The sequence below is a fragment of the Piliocolobus tephrosceles genome, chromosome 2, assembly GCF_002776525.5.
Source record: "Piliocolobus tephrosceles isolate RC106 chromosome 2, ASM277652v3, whole genome shotgun sequence".
NCBI classification, from domain to species: Eukaryota; Metazoa; Chordata; class Mammalia; order Primates; family Cercopithecidae; genus Piliocolobus; species Piliocolobus tephrosceles.
Window position 1 is genome coordinate 141,193,554 of NC_045435.1, and position 17,360 is coordinate 141,210,913.

General features: G+C 43.6%; 1 protein-coding gene across 4 annotated transcripts in view; it reads right to left on the reverse strand.

The window, feature by feature from the left end:
- LRRC3B (leucine rich repeat containing 3B) overlaps positions 1-17,011 on the reverse strand; it is an 88,162-nt gene extending 71,151 nt beyond the window's left edge. Inside the window, exons 1-2 of one of the 4 annotated variants that reach the window (XM_023207234.1) lie at positions 14,662-14,764; positions 13,918-14,244 (exon numbers count right to left, since the gene is read on the reverse strand). The gene's annotated coding sequence lies outside the window, so the exon portion shown is untranslated. Of the gene's footprint in view, positions 1-13,917; positions 14,245-14,661; positions 14,765-15,072; positions 15,351-15,566; positions 15,732-16,194 lie in introns of those variants that run through there. The other 3 variants (XM_023207233.1, XM_023207237.1, XM_023207236.1) reach the window with 3 other exon arrangements.
- Positions 17,012-17,360: the final 349 nt, after the last annotated feature.

Below are 17,360 nucleotides of genomic sequence, written 5' to 3' on the forward strand. Positions count from 1 at the left end.
TTAGTGTATAAAATTCAATACATTTTATCTGATTACAAGTCAAAACGATAATTTTGAATATACTGGGTTAAGTATATTACTGAGATTAACTATACATTTTTCTTTTTACATGTTTAAAGCAATTACTGAAAAAATTTAAAATTATACAAGTGGCTAGCATTATATTTCTATTGAACAGTGCAGCTCTATTCAAGACTATATAGAATGGGACTACTTAATGAGGGAAATGAATGTTCCTCTATAAGGTAGTCATTCCAGGGAATTATAAGCTGACTCCAAGGATGCTATCATTTTGGAAATGCAGTCCTTTCTGAATCTCATCCCTACCTCGTCTCCACCTGCTACAAAGCAACCTTCAGGGTAGCTGATGAGCCCCTTCCAAAAAAATCCTTAGGACTTTCAAGTCGAAGTCTGGTGTTCACACACCTTGATTACCTTCTTCATTCAGCAGCCTTACTTCAATTGACTTTGGCTTATTTCAAAACACCAGAACCATCCCAAAACCGTTTAAGAATGAACATTGATGACAATATTCAAAATATTATACCACTGCTTCTCAGAGAAGACCCAATACTATTTTGAATAAAGGCAACAGTATCTCTCTCCAAAGGGACCAATTATGAAGTCAGTTGCGAACTTTAGGTTGAACTATGGCATGTTTGTTAAATAAGTTAACAAATAGTAAATGACATTCTTTTTATAATCCCATCTGCAGGTCTTATTTTTCTGAGAACTGTTTTAGCTGTTATTTTCCATATCATCAGGTATTGGTTCACACTTTGAGACAGAAGTTTTTAACTTCAGGGTCCGACAGGTCCATGATGAGGCCGTGGCTCGAATGTAAGGGATCTACAACTGTGTAGGATCTTTTCTAATTTCTTTCCATTGACCCTTAATTGAAATTTGGCATTTCCTTCCATTTAAAAGGCAGGTAACAGATTACACTACCATTATAGTACCTGTGACATCACCAATAAAAGTCACAATTTTTTTTATATGACAATACAATTCTTCTACAAATCCTGAAAATTTATTTTTTTACATCATGACATTAAAGTCATGATAGTTAATTTCTCCTGATCATAGCACCTCATAATATATAGAGACAAGTATTGGTCAATACTTCACTTGGCAGTCATTCAGTCATGAAAGGTGGAAGATGCATTATCCCACCCTAAATATTTAGACATCTACAGTGCTTTGTGGAATTCCTTATTCATACTCGTTTGTTCTTCATCAACGGAAAGAAGTCAGGCATTTAAATTAGTCATTACAATTTTGCAAAAACTGGAAAGTTCAAATGAGAATTTTTGATTCTTTGAAAGTTACTATTGCTGTTTGGAATATGATATACATGTAGGCTACAAGTCTAGACCAGGCAAGTTCAAACACATCTGATGGTTAAACAAAATGTTGAAATGTGTTATTTAAAGTAAATTTAAGATTATTATTGATGACACATTGGGTGATGATATTAGTCATCCATAATGTTGTAAATTCTGTGAGATTCAGTGTACTTTGTGTTATTTGTCTTGCTCTTAGTAATCCCATGTACTTTCTTAAAATTTATAAATATCATTCTGAAAAAGGGTACATAGGTTTTACCAGAATGCCAAAGGGATCTGTAGCAGGAAAAATGGCTAAATCTCCTGCTCTAGGCATTCTATGACTAATCTAGGAGCCTGAATATCCACATATTACTAGAGATGCCTGCTATCCACAGAATCCACAAACGTTTCCTAGCCCTGGACACAGTGTGCCCAGACTTCCCGGTCATTTTACAACTGAGTAGAAAGAAGACCTCTTCATTGCCATCCACACGAAGGAAAGGTAAGGTAGAGAAAAGAACATGACTTTATAAAAGAAGTAATGGCACAAAGTTTCACCTGATAAAGCCCTAGAAGTTGATGGTGAATTTGAGGTGGTGGAGGCTGAGAAGCAAACAACAACTTCATGGTAACTCAATAAATTACCACTAATTTTTCTAGAAACCGGTAGGCTCTTCTTCAATATGAAAAGTGAATTATTCTTACCTGTTATTACTAATGCCATTTCCTTCACTCAGCTGAATATAATATGAATGTACATTTAGAAACACATCCTGGCCAACACAGTGAATCCCTGTTTCTACTAAAAATACAAAAAGTAGCTGGGTATGGTGGCAGGCACCTGTAATCACAGCTATTCAGGAGGCTAAGGCAGGAGGATTGCTTGAACTCAAGAGGCAGAGGTTGCAGTGAGCCGAGATCGCACCACTGCACTCCAGCCTGGGTGACAGAGTTAGACTCTGTCTGAAGGAAGGAAGGAAGGAAGGAAGGAAGGGAAGGGAAGGAAGGAAGGAAGGAAGGAAGGAAGGAAGGAAGGAAGGAAGGAAGGAAGGAAGGAAGGAAAAGAAAGAGAGAAGAAAGAGAGAGAGAAAGAAAGAAAGAAAAGAAAAGAAAGAGAGAAAGAAAGAGAAGAGAGAGACAGAAGGAAGGAAGGAAAGAAAGAAAGAGAGAAAGAAAGAAAAAGAAAGAAAGAAGGAAAGAAAAAAGGAAGGAAGGAAGGAAGGAAAAGAAAGACTACGGCACTCTCCAGTTAAAAAGAAAGCTATATGGGCTTTCCACACTAAATCCAGGCTGGGCAGAAGAAAGTGATGCATATTGGAGGCCCATATTTTTCAGCACTGTTGTCCCAACATTTAGAAACACCCCTGGCAGAAAAACAACACTGTAGCTTTTAGAAATTTTGTTGTGTGTTTTTTTTTTTTTTTTAACACTAAAAAATGAGATTTAGCCCACAATTTAATATTGTCAATACATATTCTTCATTACACAACTGGCATGCCAACTGTTTACCTAAGCACTTCAGACTCTTCAAATCCCACACCCACACATTCTGAACTCATCTGCATCCAGATATGAATAAAGATGAATAGCATCTTGAGGAAATTGCTTCTCTATTCTCAAATGGCAAAAGCCATGGAGTATACTCCTCGTAGTGTCTAAGGAATTTCTAAGAGTAACAAGAAAATATCCTAAAGTCACCATTTTGTAAGAAAAATCACATCCTTCTATGGCAACCTGCCCACTGGAGATTTCAAATTAAAAGGGACCTTAGAATTCCCTTCCTGTAATTCTCTCTCTCTCTCTCTCTTTTTTTTCTTTTTTCTTTTTTCTTTTTTTTTAAAAAGGACTTCTTTATTTTACTAAACTCAAGTTAATTAGGTTTTGGCAGGGCAGCAGCTCAATTCAGCATCTCTTTATAGAGAATGGTTCTAAGAGATCTTGATGAAATTGCAAATGCTTAGAAACAGTCATTTGCTTGCATGCTGGGTAAATAGGAAAGCATGCTGACTGTATTTATTTTCCTATCATTATGTCACTGTGGAGTGAGCTAGTAAAAAAAGTAGGGTTGCTAACATTTTGGGGGGGGTGTGTGTGTACATCCTAAAATAATTTATTTTTTTCTTCATCTCAAACCATTATTCCATGATTGCAGGAAGTCCCCAACACTAGAATAAACTGTTCGCTAAATGTTTATTTATAAATTGGATTTTTTTCACTTAAATCATTAGTGTTCATTGATTCATTCAACAGATAGTTACTGAATGCCAATTATGGGCCAGGCTTGTGATATACACAGATGCAAAAGCGAGGTCCATTTTTATCCCAAGAGATGCTTACAAGGTGATGAGATGCCCAGGCTAACCTACATTAATTTCTTGTCTTAGTTAGGGCTGCCTTAACAAATTGCCATAGACTGGGTGGCTTAAACAACAGGAATTCATTTCTCACAGTTCTGGAGAAGATACCAGCAGGGTTGATACCTGGTGTAGGCTCTTTCCTTGGGTTGCAGACAGCTGCCTTCTCACTGTGTCCTCACATGGCCTTTCCTTGGTGTGTGCAGGCGGAGAGAGAGACAGGAAGCATGCTTTCTGGTCTTTTCTTGTAGAAACACTAATCTCATGCTGAGGACCCCACCTTCATGACTTCATCTAGATCTAATTACTTCCCAAAGGCCCTGTCTCTAAATACCATCTCACTGGGGGTTAGGACTTTGATACCTCCTTAATAGCAAATGTGCTATTTCATCTATAATATTAGTTTAGTAGAACAAGGTGTCTCAAATCCACCTCAGAGGAGAGGAACCTTGGCCCCTCTGGGACTCCTGCAGTAGTTTGGGGAACAGGGCTCCAGAAACTGGCAGGAAATGGGAGCTATAGAGCCATCAGACACTGCAGTCCTGAGGCCCAGGTGGCTTGAGGCTCAGAGGAGACTAAAACAGACTCTGAGGCTCAGGTCAGTTCCAGAAGCAGAGGTAGTAAAATTTTTGCAGTGGAGCCAAAACTCATAATGAATGTGCTTCTGAAAGTTAGGTATCCTTATTTCAAGGTCTGCCTGTATCTCTGAAGCTTCTTATGATCATGTTCAATTAGGCAACACAACTAAACAAATAAAGATAACACAAATCAGACAACACCAACACTCAATGTATTATAAAAGCCTGGAGTTTTTGCAAAGCTGCAATTACACAGAGCTTTTAACCAGGCCCAATGAAGCAAGCTGGGTACATATCCAACTCTCAGCAGTGTCAAAGCCAACATTCACCAAGCTCAGCCCCTCAACCAGAAATAATTTGACTTTTATAGGGTTTGATCATTTCCTTAAAAGCCTTTATGATCAAAGCCAGCCTGGAATGGAAAGGGATCAAAAGATGGGAAATTACACAAATGCAAGTGCAGATTTTGACATAACCCCCACTAACAAGTAGTGCAGCAGATGCCTTTTCAGAGAATTCCCCCCTCATCTCAAGGAAACAACAAACACACACCATGTCGAGGTGAAATGAACCTTTTCCCTGTCACCCTGAATCCATGCAGAATCAATAAATAACTCTTAGCTGGATCTTTGACACACAGACTTTCAAAATGGAATGTCAAGCTCCTTGTGATGTTTTTAACAGAATAAAGGGGAAAAATACACCTACGTTTTTCTTCCCCCATCTGTTGTTAAAATTAACAAGGCACGTGAGGACATTCAGGTATCTTTGGGTGACTTAAACCATGCTGAGGGCTGTACTGAGTGTATGGCTCTGCCACAGCATGCTAGGACCCAGGAAGAATTCTAACACTTGTCTGATTCTTTGCAAGGGCTTTTACCTCCATCATCCAAAAAGCTCCTCCCAGCAAGGTATGAAAGACAAGAAATATAGCCATTTGGCAGAAAACCAACGCTCAGAGAGCTTAAGAAACTCTCACCTGTGGTCACACAGCTAATGGCAGAATCATATTCAAAATCGCAAATTTCAATTGCAGAGCTTATCATATTTAACCAAGCATGGAAACCCAGGGCTCCACTTTTCTGTGGAAAGCTGAGTATAGCCTGCATATGTGTTTTGTTTTGTTTTATTTTGTTTTTAATTTAATTAGTTCTACCATGTTTTAAATGAATTGGTTCTACCAAACATTAAGATCTTACACATGAAAATATGGACTTCTGACACCTTTTGGAAAACCCAAAGTTCAGACCTACACTGGTGCAGGCAACAGGAGGAAAAAAAAAAAAAAGGACTAAAAGGAGACTGCAGCTCACTTCCTGGAAGATCTTGCCCTAACCCAGAGCTGATCAAAGATCTCCTCTGTCTGTGACCTCATGCTCAGCCACACAAAATCCTAACAAGTCATTATTCTGTTCCCTTTTCCTGTGTCTGTGCTTTCCCTCCTCCTGGGCTAACCCCATCTGTCTTATCAATTTGGTGGGTATACATAATCTTCTTCCAGGATTCAGTTCAAATGTACCTGGCTCCATGAAGAATTGACCATGAAGTCAATTCTGATACCCCTGGGATAATCAGGCTTTGTTCAGGGTTCTTGAACATTTTCTTATGCTTGTTTTACAAACCTGTTTTCATCTGTGCACATTCAGTGCTGAGTACACAGTAAGCAATCAATAATATTTTGTTCAATAATAATAACAGTGACTTAAGTAGTACTTCTCATGTGCCAGATACTGTTAAAAAGCACCTTGTTCATGTTAATTCATTTAAGCCTCACAGCTACCTATTATTATACCCATTTCACATAGAGAAAACTGAAACATACTAAAGGTTAGAAAAATTTCCCACACTCACTCACTCAGCTATTAAATGGCAGATTAATTAGAACTTAGTCGGGCTACCTTTGGATGAATGAGTGGGTGTGTAGGTGGATGAATAATTAGTTAGAAGAAAGGGAGAGAGAGAAGAAGAGAAAGGAAGGAGAGAGGGGAGGACAGATAAACTGTCAGCAATAGGAGGCAGATGTGAAAAAGTGCTTTCTGTTGCAAGAGCATCGAGTCTTTTGGTGGGGCAGGGGCAGTGGTATGTGCTTGTAAACTCTACAACCAGCTTTCTAAGGGAAAATGCTTGCTTCGTAGTATAAACAGTGGTGTAAATCCTCCTACCATGGCTGATTTCATGATGCCAACATGATATCTGATCACAGAGTTGGAGAGGGCCAGTTCTAACACACCAGGGCTCAGGGTATGCCAAGGAAAACGGCATGTAAAGCGACAGGTAACAGCCAGGTGACAAAGGACTGTGGAGGCCAAAGCAACTCCATCTTGGATGCTAATCCACCATGTTGACTTCTGATTAACTTCAGTTCCTGGAAGGCCGCTAAGATTTTCCACCTATCTAGTGTTCCTTGTGTAAGAGCGGGTACTCACTTACTATAAATCCTGCCCTTAGGTCAAACAAATTTGATGTTACCATATTCAATAGTTCTACAAATCCTTTCAGAATCACCCCTTTCCTATAATATATAAACCCTGGGTCTAGTGGGTAATGGCTCAGGGATCAACCATCTTGTCTCGCCATCGCCTGAAATATGGACATAACTTCTGTTCCTAAGTCCCAACTGTAGGTTTCTTTCTGATAAACTAGATTTGTCAGCCTCTTTCTTCAGCCTCTCAGCTTCCTTGAACTTTGGGATAGGTTTGCATAGACCTGCCCGTTGCTAAACAAGGACCTGTTAAACCATACTAAGGATGCAATCCTCTTATATGCAAGCAGGAGTAATTTAAAGGATTTTAGCAGAGAGTGATATGAACATATGCTTATAAAGAGTTGGACACAGATGGGCACATAGTTAAAATCTTAGGAACCCTTCTTCATCTTCCTATATCTTGCCTGCATGACAATTATTGCCACAAGAAAAGTTATCAATTGTTTCACCCCTTCGTACCTTGTCCCTTTACCGGTCAGCTATTGCTCTCTCTGTGTCACTCCCCCTCATCCTTTTATTGTAGGTTCCCAGAAGTGCTCCAGGTGTAACAGACCCTCAGGACTGTAGAGTGTCCATCTATCATTGTTGGATCTGTAACATGTAAGGGCTGGAAGACCTAAGCAAAGAAATGAGTCTGAATCAACTTAAACAGAGAAGACCTCATATGGAGTAAAAATAAAACAATGTCAGACACATCCTTGATATTATACACACACATAACTGAAAAGGACTTTAGAAATCATTTAATTCCTAGCTTTCCTCTTACTGGGGAAGTAGAGCCCAGAACATTTGACGTAACCAGCCCAGTGCCACAGAGATGGTTAGAGTCAAAACTGGAACTGGAACTAGAACTAGGTTGCCTGGTTCCCAAATAGTCTATGTGCACATAAAGGGGGCATTTTCTGAGATGTAGACACCCTTGCGAAGTCAAAGGCTTTCTTAGAAGAGTTTTTTCTTCTACTAAGCAGGTTCTATTTCACCAAACAGAACAAACAAAAACATGCTAATTTCCAGGAGCAGGGACATTCTGTTATCTTCTCCCAACACTGGACAACATGAGCCATCTGTTTAGGAAACACTCCATGACCACAGTTCCCTGTTTATCACTCAAGGCCTTATTATCTACTTTAAAAATTCTTCAGATCCTGACCTTTTCCCATGGTTCTCTAGCTACCTGCCTGGGCCAAAGCCATTTCCTGATAACTGGGAAGTGGGAAGGGAAACGAAGTGAATCTTTAAAAACTACTTTGGCAAGTCTACTCAAGAGAAATTGTTGGAGGGGAAGTTGAAACTTTTGGCTGAAATGCAATGGAGTCTGATAATTCACCCTCATTTCAGGTGATATTGGCCAAGGCTACAGTGAACCTAGCCAAGGGGGCCACTGGGAGCTAAAACAGAAGCCAGTGTTCATTGAGCCAGGATCCAGGAGGCTATTGCTGCTCCAAGGAAGCCCATTTTTCATTTCTCACAAAGGCATCCCATATCTTGGTTATGGCCCTGATAAAGGATCCTTTTCTAGCTGAAGATCTTCTCTACTTTCCAATACCAGTATCCACAGTCTTGATCCCTAAGAACAGAGCAGAAAAAGCCACTTTCCAGAGTCAGAGAAGTGAAAACTGATCTGGGGAGGAAGGTCCCAAAGTGCTAACGCCACTAGAAGATCCCAGAGTGCTAAAGCAGCTGTATTACCATTTGCCTGGGCCTGTCCCAATTTATACCTACTGTCTTGGAAAAACAGCTAAGAGCCCTTTCATTCTCCAAAGTGTCCCAGTGGGAAATGATAAATTATATGGTTACCATTGTCTGGAGTTCTTGGGGTCAGAGACCTCCAAGGCATCTACCAATAGAATTCAAGGCATCCATGAACCTGCATGGAAAAAAATCGCAACTTTGTTTGTGAAGCTTAAACGGCAATGTACCATCTCATTCCATTTTGAACACAGGCCATAAACCTCAATAGCTGCAGTACTAGTGATTAAGTCACCAATATAAATATTTTCATATCATAATACAGCTGCCATAGTTATCTCATAGGAGCATTTATGCCCATTCCTACTTCGAAACAATACTAGCCACTAGTCCCACTACAAGAGCTTGTTATAGAGGCATTATGTAAGAAGCACATACATTAGTAACAGTGGTTTCTTTTATAAGTCGATAAACAGATATTTCAATAAAATTGGTTTGTGCTATAATCTAATGTATTATATTTTATGCATTTAAACACACCATTCCAGGGCCCCTAGGCTTTGTCAGACTGTCAAAGTGCACCATGGAGTAAATCAGAGAAGACCTTGGCCTGGAGACTGATAAAGCCATACTAATGTGGCACTCTGATACGTGAGAAAGAGACTTTGTCCTCTGGCCGGGGAGCTAGGCTGCCTTTGAATAAACTATGCTATGAGGTATTATTTAGTACATTCCTTTTCTTTGTAAGCCTCTTCTTTCAGTCTTTATTACTGCCATTCTCTTTTTTTTGCCTTCTCTTATTCTTATTGTTTTTTTTTTATTTTTATTTTTTCCCCCTTTATCCTTTGGTTTAGGTTTACTACCAGGTATCTCTTAGTCTTACTGTGCTAAGTATCGGGTTCTCTTCCTTTGGGTAGGTTTTTTGTGGTTGCTCTTTTTGTTTTTGTTTTGCCATGCTTCTCTTACTCCTCTTTCTCTCTTGCCCCCACCTTTCCCACCTTTCTGTGCTGTTGTCTGCTGCCTCTAGCTTGGCCCTCCTGACTTGGCTGGCCACACACCATACCCCTTTCACAGGTTTTGTAGCGGAAGCATTGGGTCTCAACAGTCCACAGTACATCTTCCCTTTGGGAATCATTTTCAGTTTACTAGCAGACACTGTTTCTGAGCCACAGTTAAAATAACAAACTGGCCACTCCAATAAATGACCGCACAACACATGGTAGCAGGAAAATAAAAGCTTTGAAACCCTAAGCTTAAATATAATTGTGGAAAGGGTGAAAAGTATTCCACTTAATAATCCGTGATGGCCAGACATCTAGGGAAGATCAGCAGCCTGGACCAGGACTCTTCTCAGTGCATAAATTCCCAGTGCAGCATAGGAAAAGCATACTGCTTAGTCACTGCTAACAGGGGGAGCCCTCTGTAGCAGGCCTATACAATGATTATTTCTCCAAATCAGAGCTCAGGTTAGAAGACTCAGGGGAAAGCCATGAGACCTCATGACCTTTGTGCTTTAGCTTTAGAGAACTATGCACTGTGCCTTCAGCATTGCCCTCACCAGAGGACATATTTGTCCTGAACTATTATAGCAGTCTCTCCCAGTAAGTTACTGAATACTTCTTCTATCAATGACCTAAAATTGGAAGGAAGAAGTGAAGGAAGGAAAGAAGGAAAGAGGGAAGGAGAGAAGGAAGGGAAAGAGAAGGGAAGGGAAGGGAAGGGAAGGGAAGGGAAGGGAAGGTGGGAGGGAGGAGGCGAAGGAGGGAGTGAGGGAGGGAAGGAAGGAAGGAGATGGGGTGGGGGGCAGGTGGTAGAGGAGAAGAGAATAAAAGGAAGCTAATCTGTATTTGGAAACATACTTACCACTTTGTCAAATATTACTCCACGGTTGAGGATAGCTTCACATATTTGTAATATTTGTTTCCATTTTATTTCTAATGAAAGGCATCTAAAGCATTTTTTAAAACTGTCTGAAAATGCAGTGACATTTGCACTGGACAAGTATTAACATAAAAGGTAGCTGAGAGAGCTTAGGATAAAATGAAACTGTAAATTTCATAACCTTTCCTAATCTGTTCATTTATCCTCCTAAAGAATAAAATCTGTTTTTATTTGGGGAGGATTTTTTTTTTTTTTTCAGTATTTACTCCTTTATCTATTTGGAAAGAACTATATAGCCCTTACTATTAACTTACCAGCTGTGGTGGAGAAATAGTATGTTCAAACCTATCAGCTTTTGAGAAGATTCCAGATTTCATTCTCATATGAAATGACCATTTCATTTGTCATTGTCATGTTGAGATGTATTAATTCACTAAGTTTTTATAAAGTATATGTAGATATATACTAACATCTAAGGTATAAGAGCTTCCATCATGGCTCCAAATCACTTATCAAATAAAGTTCACAAAGTCACGATCGGCAGATAATAAAATAAATACAAAATGTATTAATCTTACGGATTATTCAAATCTAAATATAGATTAAGATATTTTATATTTATTTAAAATAAAATCAATAAGGGTAAAGCTTCTCAGGTCCTACTCTGAGCTTTTTTTTTTTTCAGTATCTTCTTCAAACTATTTCTACAGAACCTTATTATTTAGCTTCTCTTGCTATTAAAAATAGTCAAGATCAGATATTCCAAATCTTGATTATTTTTTATTTTCAAATATCTAACCCAAGACTTTTAACTCCTACTATGTATTGTATAAGCATATCTATTCATTGTGTTCTGAATAAAAGTTATTTTTTCATATCCTTTGTCTCAGAGCATATTGCTTAATAGTAATTGTTATTCTAAATGTCAACAAACTCGTATTTATATGATTTAAGATAAAGGCACACCCGAAAGAATTTCCCCAGAAGATGAGTGATGTGGGACTTTTGACATTGCACCACATAGGAGCCACAGTAAAATAAGTAGAGGGGATTGGACCACATAAGATAAGGATACAGCTCCCCTGAATAAACTAGGAACTGGAAACCAGAATGTCTGCCCAGGTTCCAAAGGATTCCCATTCCTGTGGTCCCTAGGACAGAAACCATGTCTTTTGGATATTGTCACACTTAATTTCAGTGTTACATCTCTTTTCTTTAACACTGCTGCAACTCAACTAAGCCAGTATCCCCACCTCCAGAAGGTCACCCTTCTGGATGATCTGGTTTTGAATGGCTCTTCCTGAAGAGTGGGGCAGCTGTGCAAGTTTTCCCTACTTGCATAAAAAAAAAATTGGTTTCTGATGAATTCTCTGGAAAATGAATGCTTCCCCTTGAGATAACTGGGGTCTTGGGGATTCAGAACAGTCGACCTGACACAAAAGGCAGACTGAGGTTGGGGGTAGGAAAGAAAGGAAGAAGAGGAGCAGCTCTTAGTGCACGCTGGATCTCTGTGGGCATTTTGGTCACACCTGGGTCCCTCAGCAGCCAAGTCCCACCTCCATCTTCCTCCACCCATCCCTCCTCTGACAATAATGTTGACTCACTCTCTTCTTTTCTTCCTCCACCTCCCTCACTAGAGGATGACCTAGGTCCTAGTGTGCCACAGCATTTGAGATAGAAATCCTATTCCAGGTGACATAAAAGGCACCAGGTGTCCACCATCTGTCTGTGACTCTTGCCCTGCTGATCTGATTCTGAAAAACAGGATTCTTCTATCCCCCCTATTGAGTATGACTATTACTGTAGTCATAGTCAATATTACTATTGACTTTTTGTTGGTTTGTCTCCAAAGAGAGGACATCCTGGTACTATAGAGAAAAGACATGAGGTGTTCTTGGAAACTAGAGCTTTGTCTTATGAAATGCTTAAAGGTGTATGAAATCCTCAAGTGACTGGAGAAAGCCACCTTTGTTGAAGGGGCTAGGTAGGCAAGGAAGTGACAAATATTATTGGAAGTGACAAAGAACTATTTTTCCTCTTTCTGAGCCTCAAGTACAGAAATATATTGTTTTGCCTCAGCTTTACATCAGCATAAACTTTAATGAAAAGTCAAAAATCCACGAGAAATCCAGTAATTCACGCCATTGTATTCAAAAGGATGTTTCCTGTGATAGGAAAAATTCCCTATTATTTTCACAAATACTTGGAAGTATGGAAGGATGAAGCAACTCAATCTAACAGAAGACTTTGCTAAAATCATTAGAAATAATTTAATCTTATTTAGAATCATCCAGAGGAGGCTTGCATAGTTAATTTTTGTTGATTTGAAGACATAAATATTCTGCAATTTTTTATTTTTGCAAAAAGAGTCACATTTGTGGTAGCTTATTCATTATATATGATATAGAGTTTTTCTGGTTATGCTGATTGAGAAGCATTTATGGAAAAATAAGCAAAACACTCTTTTTAAAATAAAAATTATTTTCCTAATTAATTTTAAGATGCTAAAAAAATAGCGGGAGTGAGCATAACTTATTTATGTATAATGGTACCATATTTGAGCAAGGGTCAAAAGGCAGTGGTTCTAGCATTAGTTATGCTACAAATGCACCAAGTGGCCTTGAGCTCAGCATTAAATCTCCTCCCTGAGTCTGGATTGGGTGGGATGATATCTGAGATTCCTCTTAGCTCTAATTCTGTGACTCAATTCAGAGAGAGGCTTTCATTTGCCGAATACAATTGCTACATAAAACTGCCTCTGGTTTTTGACCACAGAGCAAATCCCTGTTCATATTCGGATCCCTCCTTCCATTTATCTTCCTATTTAAAAAGAGAATGTCTACGAAAGGTTCAGAAGAGAAGTCCGGTACCAGCAGCCAGTTCTCTAAATCGATTTACAGTACTAGTATTCCACTATACCAAGATGTACCCCGACAGACTTTGAGACAGGCGATATGCAACATCAGTCTTCCCAATACTCTGGCCACAGGGGCTCACAGGCCAGGACTGGCACTCATAGGATGCCCCTGCAGTTTGGAGTAAAGGGTTAAGGGCCTCACTCATGCTTCCTTCTAGACGAAGGGTTTTCAGTACCAAATAGGGCCGGGAGTATGGGACACACTCAGTGTTCTTTGCTCACCAGACCAATCAGCCCCATCATTTCCTGGCTGAATGCCAATAAGCAGATAACTTGATTTCTTCAATACTGGGTTTCCCCATCTATACCATGAAATAAATATCTCTACCCATCTTTCAGGACTGTTGTGAGGGTTAAATCTAACACAAGCACACACAATATCAAACATAGGATCTGGCATATAGTAAGAACTCCACAACCGCTAGCTAGCGCTGATTGTTACATTACTATTTGTCTCCCCAGAACAGTTCAGCAACCTGAAATAAACCCACCTTGGTGTGGATCTGGAGTCTTTCCTCAAGTTACCAATGGACATGTTCTAACTTGTTTCTACATGCAAAAACAAGTGGCCAGAGCGCAAATTCAGACGACAGATCAGCATCCAGAAAGCAATGAGCCCTCCGGGGGTGGGGCAGGGGTCAGAGCTAAATCTCGTGGAGTGCGAGTTTTAAGTCTAGGATCCTACCTCAGGTATCCAGGTACTTGTGAAGAAGCCCGCTCTCTCACCAGGCCTGGCCTGTGAGGGTGTGGCCTTTGTGCTCAGGAACTGCACCAGGAGCCTGAGCGCAGGGAATCCCCGTTCTGCTCCTTGGGGCTCTGGAGTTGCCACCGCTAAGGCAGGGAGCTAGCTGCTCCAGGGGTGCCCCGGAATGGGAGAGACTGACCTCGGGATTTCTCCCGGAAGCCCTGGCGAGTCGACGTTTCCTTCGATGTGGCCAAGGCGAGGGACCCAGAAAAAGGAACTGCTGTGAATTTTGCTTTTTCCCAACCGGTACAAAGGAGCAGGAGTCCTCTGTAGGGCACCCGCGGAGAAAGTAAGAAAAGCCTGCACGTGGAAGGTCTGAACAGGGAGGACCTAAAGGTTGTACAGGGTTCCAAACCCAACCAACCAAATGTTTCCCTATACGGCTACTAGGAACCAGGGATCCACTCTCAGCCAAAGGCACCTCTGGGAGAGGAGCATGCACCTCCTCAGGGAGAGAAGGGTTAAGTGAGGTGCTTACTGTCCTTGGTAGTCACTGTGCCCCCACCCGGAAACAGGGGGCTAGGTGGATAAAAGGGAGGGGAGGCTGCCTCTTCGAAACAGCTGACTAAGCCCCCTCCCGCAAACGCAAACGGTCTTGCACTCCAGATTGCTGGGGTGCACAGGAGAAAAGAACCTCCCCTTCCTGCATTTGCCAGAGCATCTGGAACCACCAGAAGGATCTACCTGGAAACTGCAAGGTGGGCAGATCCACCTCTGCCTGGGCTCCCAGGTCTAAGAGCTGGGTCTCCCCTCACCCAAGGCCCACATCTCCTAGCTCTGCGTTTCCCTGCGCGCCCTCCCGCTCTGCGCTTCCCAGCCTCCCGGGCGCAGCACAGGGCTCCCCCAACTCCCTTGCTCCGCCCAGGTGCGATTTGTGGAGGGGCGGGGGAAAGTGGCTCCCACCGCAGCCTCCGCTCCTGCGCTCTCCTCCAACCACTTTGGACCCCTGTTTACTCGCCGGGCTCTGGGGACTCCCCTCTACCCCGCACACACGTCTCCCCCTGGGAGGCAGGAGTCCCCTTCCTACACTGCGGCTGTGGAAACATCCTTGACTCCCGAGCGCCTGGCAGAGAAGGTGGGCGTGGGTCTACCGACCTGGCTGCGGAGGTGAAGGAACGTAGAAGCAAGCGGGTGCCAGAGAAGAGAGCAGACTATGGTCCTCTTAGAGCATGGAGAAGCATCCCTGGTCCGCGATCTGACCATTCAGTCACCACCCAAGATGCCAACGCATTCAGATTCTCGCGGGGAGGTTTGTTTGCTTATGGGGAGGGAGATCGCCCCATCCCAGGCACTGAGCAGCCTGCCTTCCCAAGTACCCAAGGGCCCCGCATTCCAGGGCTCCATTCCTTGTCTCCACGCGCCCCCAGGTATCCAAGCCCCTCCCCCATCTGTATTTACATACCCAGGCCAGCGCCCTCCGGACTCAAATCCCTTTTCCTCTTCGTCAGATGGCCTCTCAGGGCTGGCCCCTCGTGCACATTAGCAGTACCTTTTCATTTCCCTCAACCGTGGGCAGATCTACCCGACCCTCAGCTTCCTCCTCACCGCACGAGCAGCCTTTCCCTCCCTGAGCCACTTACTTCACCCACCCATATCTGCACTTGCAGTTCCCACGGCGCACAGCCGCAAGCCACTCCAAAGGTTTCATTGCCGAGTTGGGGGTGGCGTGTGCAAGGATGGACTGACTCCCATCGCGCTGGACAAAGCTTCAGGGGTGGCCGCAGCCATCCTCCACGTCCCACCTCTCTCACTTCACCTTCTCTGTCCCCACCGAGCTCCTAGAGGCAGGATGAGCACTGCTGGGTCCCAAACCCTCGCCTCAGGAGCCAGAGCTGCGGGGAGTGAAAAGTCGACTGGCAAAAACACACAGAGAGAAATGGGCAGATGCATATGGCAAGAGGGGCTGGGGGAAGGGCGAATGCAAGAACTAAACCTGCAACTTGCACAGCACGGGGTGAGCACCGCGCAGGGAAGGGTCACAAAAGTTTGCAGACTATTGTACAGCAGCCGGCTGAACAGGAGCAAAGAGGGTCGACTGTATCTCACCAGGAGGAGGTCTCTCCCAGGGTCTGCGCAAAAGGGATTGGGGGACTTAAAAAGGCATGGCTTAGAACTGAGGTAATAGTTCTCTACTTGTTCCTTGGAGGGACGGCCTAGGCACCCGGGCAGAGGGATAATCCCGCGCGCTGCGAAAAGCAACAGGCGGCTGCACCTTACCTTGCGCCAGTCCCGGGCCGGGGTGGCTGCTCCATCCTTGTGGCTCAGGGAGGAGGCGTTGGGTGCGTATGCTTAGGGGTGTGCGCGCTGCCAGGGCTGCAGCGGCCGCCACCTCCAACCAGCTGCAAGCCGAGCTGCCCACCTGGGACCGGGCCGGCCCGGCCCGGCGGGCTTGGCTCCGGGCGAAGGCGGCGGGGTTGGTGCGCGGCGGCTGGGTCGCAGGACGCAGGCAGTGCGTGGCGCGGCTGGCGTCTTCGGGCGCCGCCACCGAGCGAGGGTGCGGCCCCGGGCTGCCGTGCGGGGCACGACTTGGCTCGCGTTGCTGCGGCGGCCGCTGCAGACCCTGCTCCAGGCGCCGTAGCCTTGCAGGAAGAGCAGACAAAGACGCGAGAGAGGCAAAGCGCCGCTTGCCCAGATGCAGTCGGCTCAGTCACTAGAGGGAAATCGCCTCCAAACCCAGCCTGGGGATGAGGGAGGAGGGGCGAGGCGGCTGGGGACTAGAAAAGCAGCAGGGAATTAACGTGACAGTCAGAGTGCAGCCAGCACCTCGCCGGCGCGGCTCTCTCGCCTCGCGGCTGGGGGGTCCGGAAAGGAGAGAGGGGGCGGGGGCTGAGCGTTGGCTGCAGGAGACCAGCTGAGGTAGGAGTATTAACTCCCTCCGCTGCTCTCGCCTTCCTTCCTCGCACCCCCTTACACAGCTCTACTTGCAGCAGTCTATGGCCCCATTCCTTCCCTATTTTTCTAACTACTGAGATCACAGCTGAATTAAACTGGTGAAAGGAGCAAAACGTGCAATGGATTGATTGCCCTCCTTGGGGGAAAAGCGGAGGCTTAAAATCAATTCGACAAATGAGTGTTTACTGGGTGCCGAGTACTGTGCTCCTCTGTTGTGAGGGAGGATTATGAATAAGGTACCCCCCTCCCGCCCCAGGCTCCATTGTCAGATCTCAGAATCAGTTTCCCCCGCAGTTCTGGAAGCCCAAAGTTTCGGGGTTGAGTTGTGGTGCCTGATCCCTACCCTCAACCCATCTAGCTTTCTAAAGCAGAAGAAGGTGGAATTCAATTTTCCCTTCTCCTTCCTGGGATGACTTTAACGTGCAGCCGAAATGGAGTCTATAGGCCCCTTAAAAAGCGCGCGCACGCCATTGTGCGTGTGTGTGTGTGTG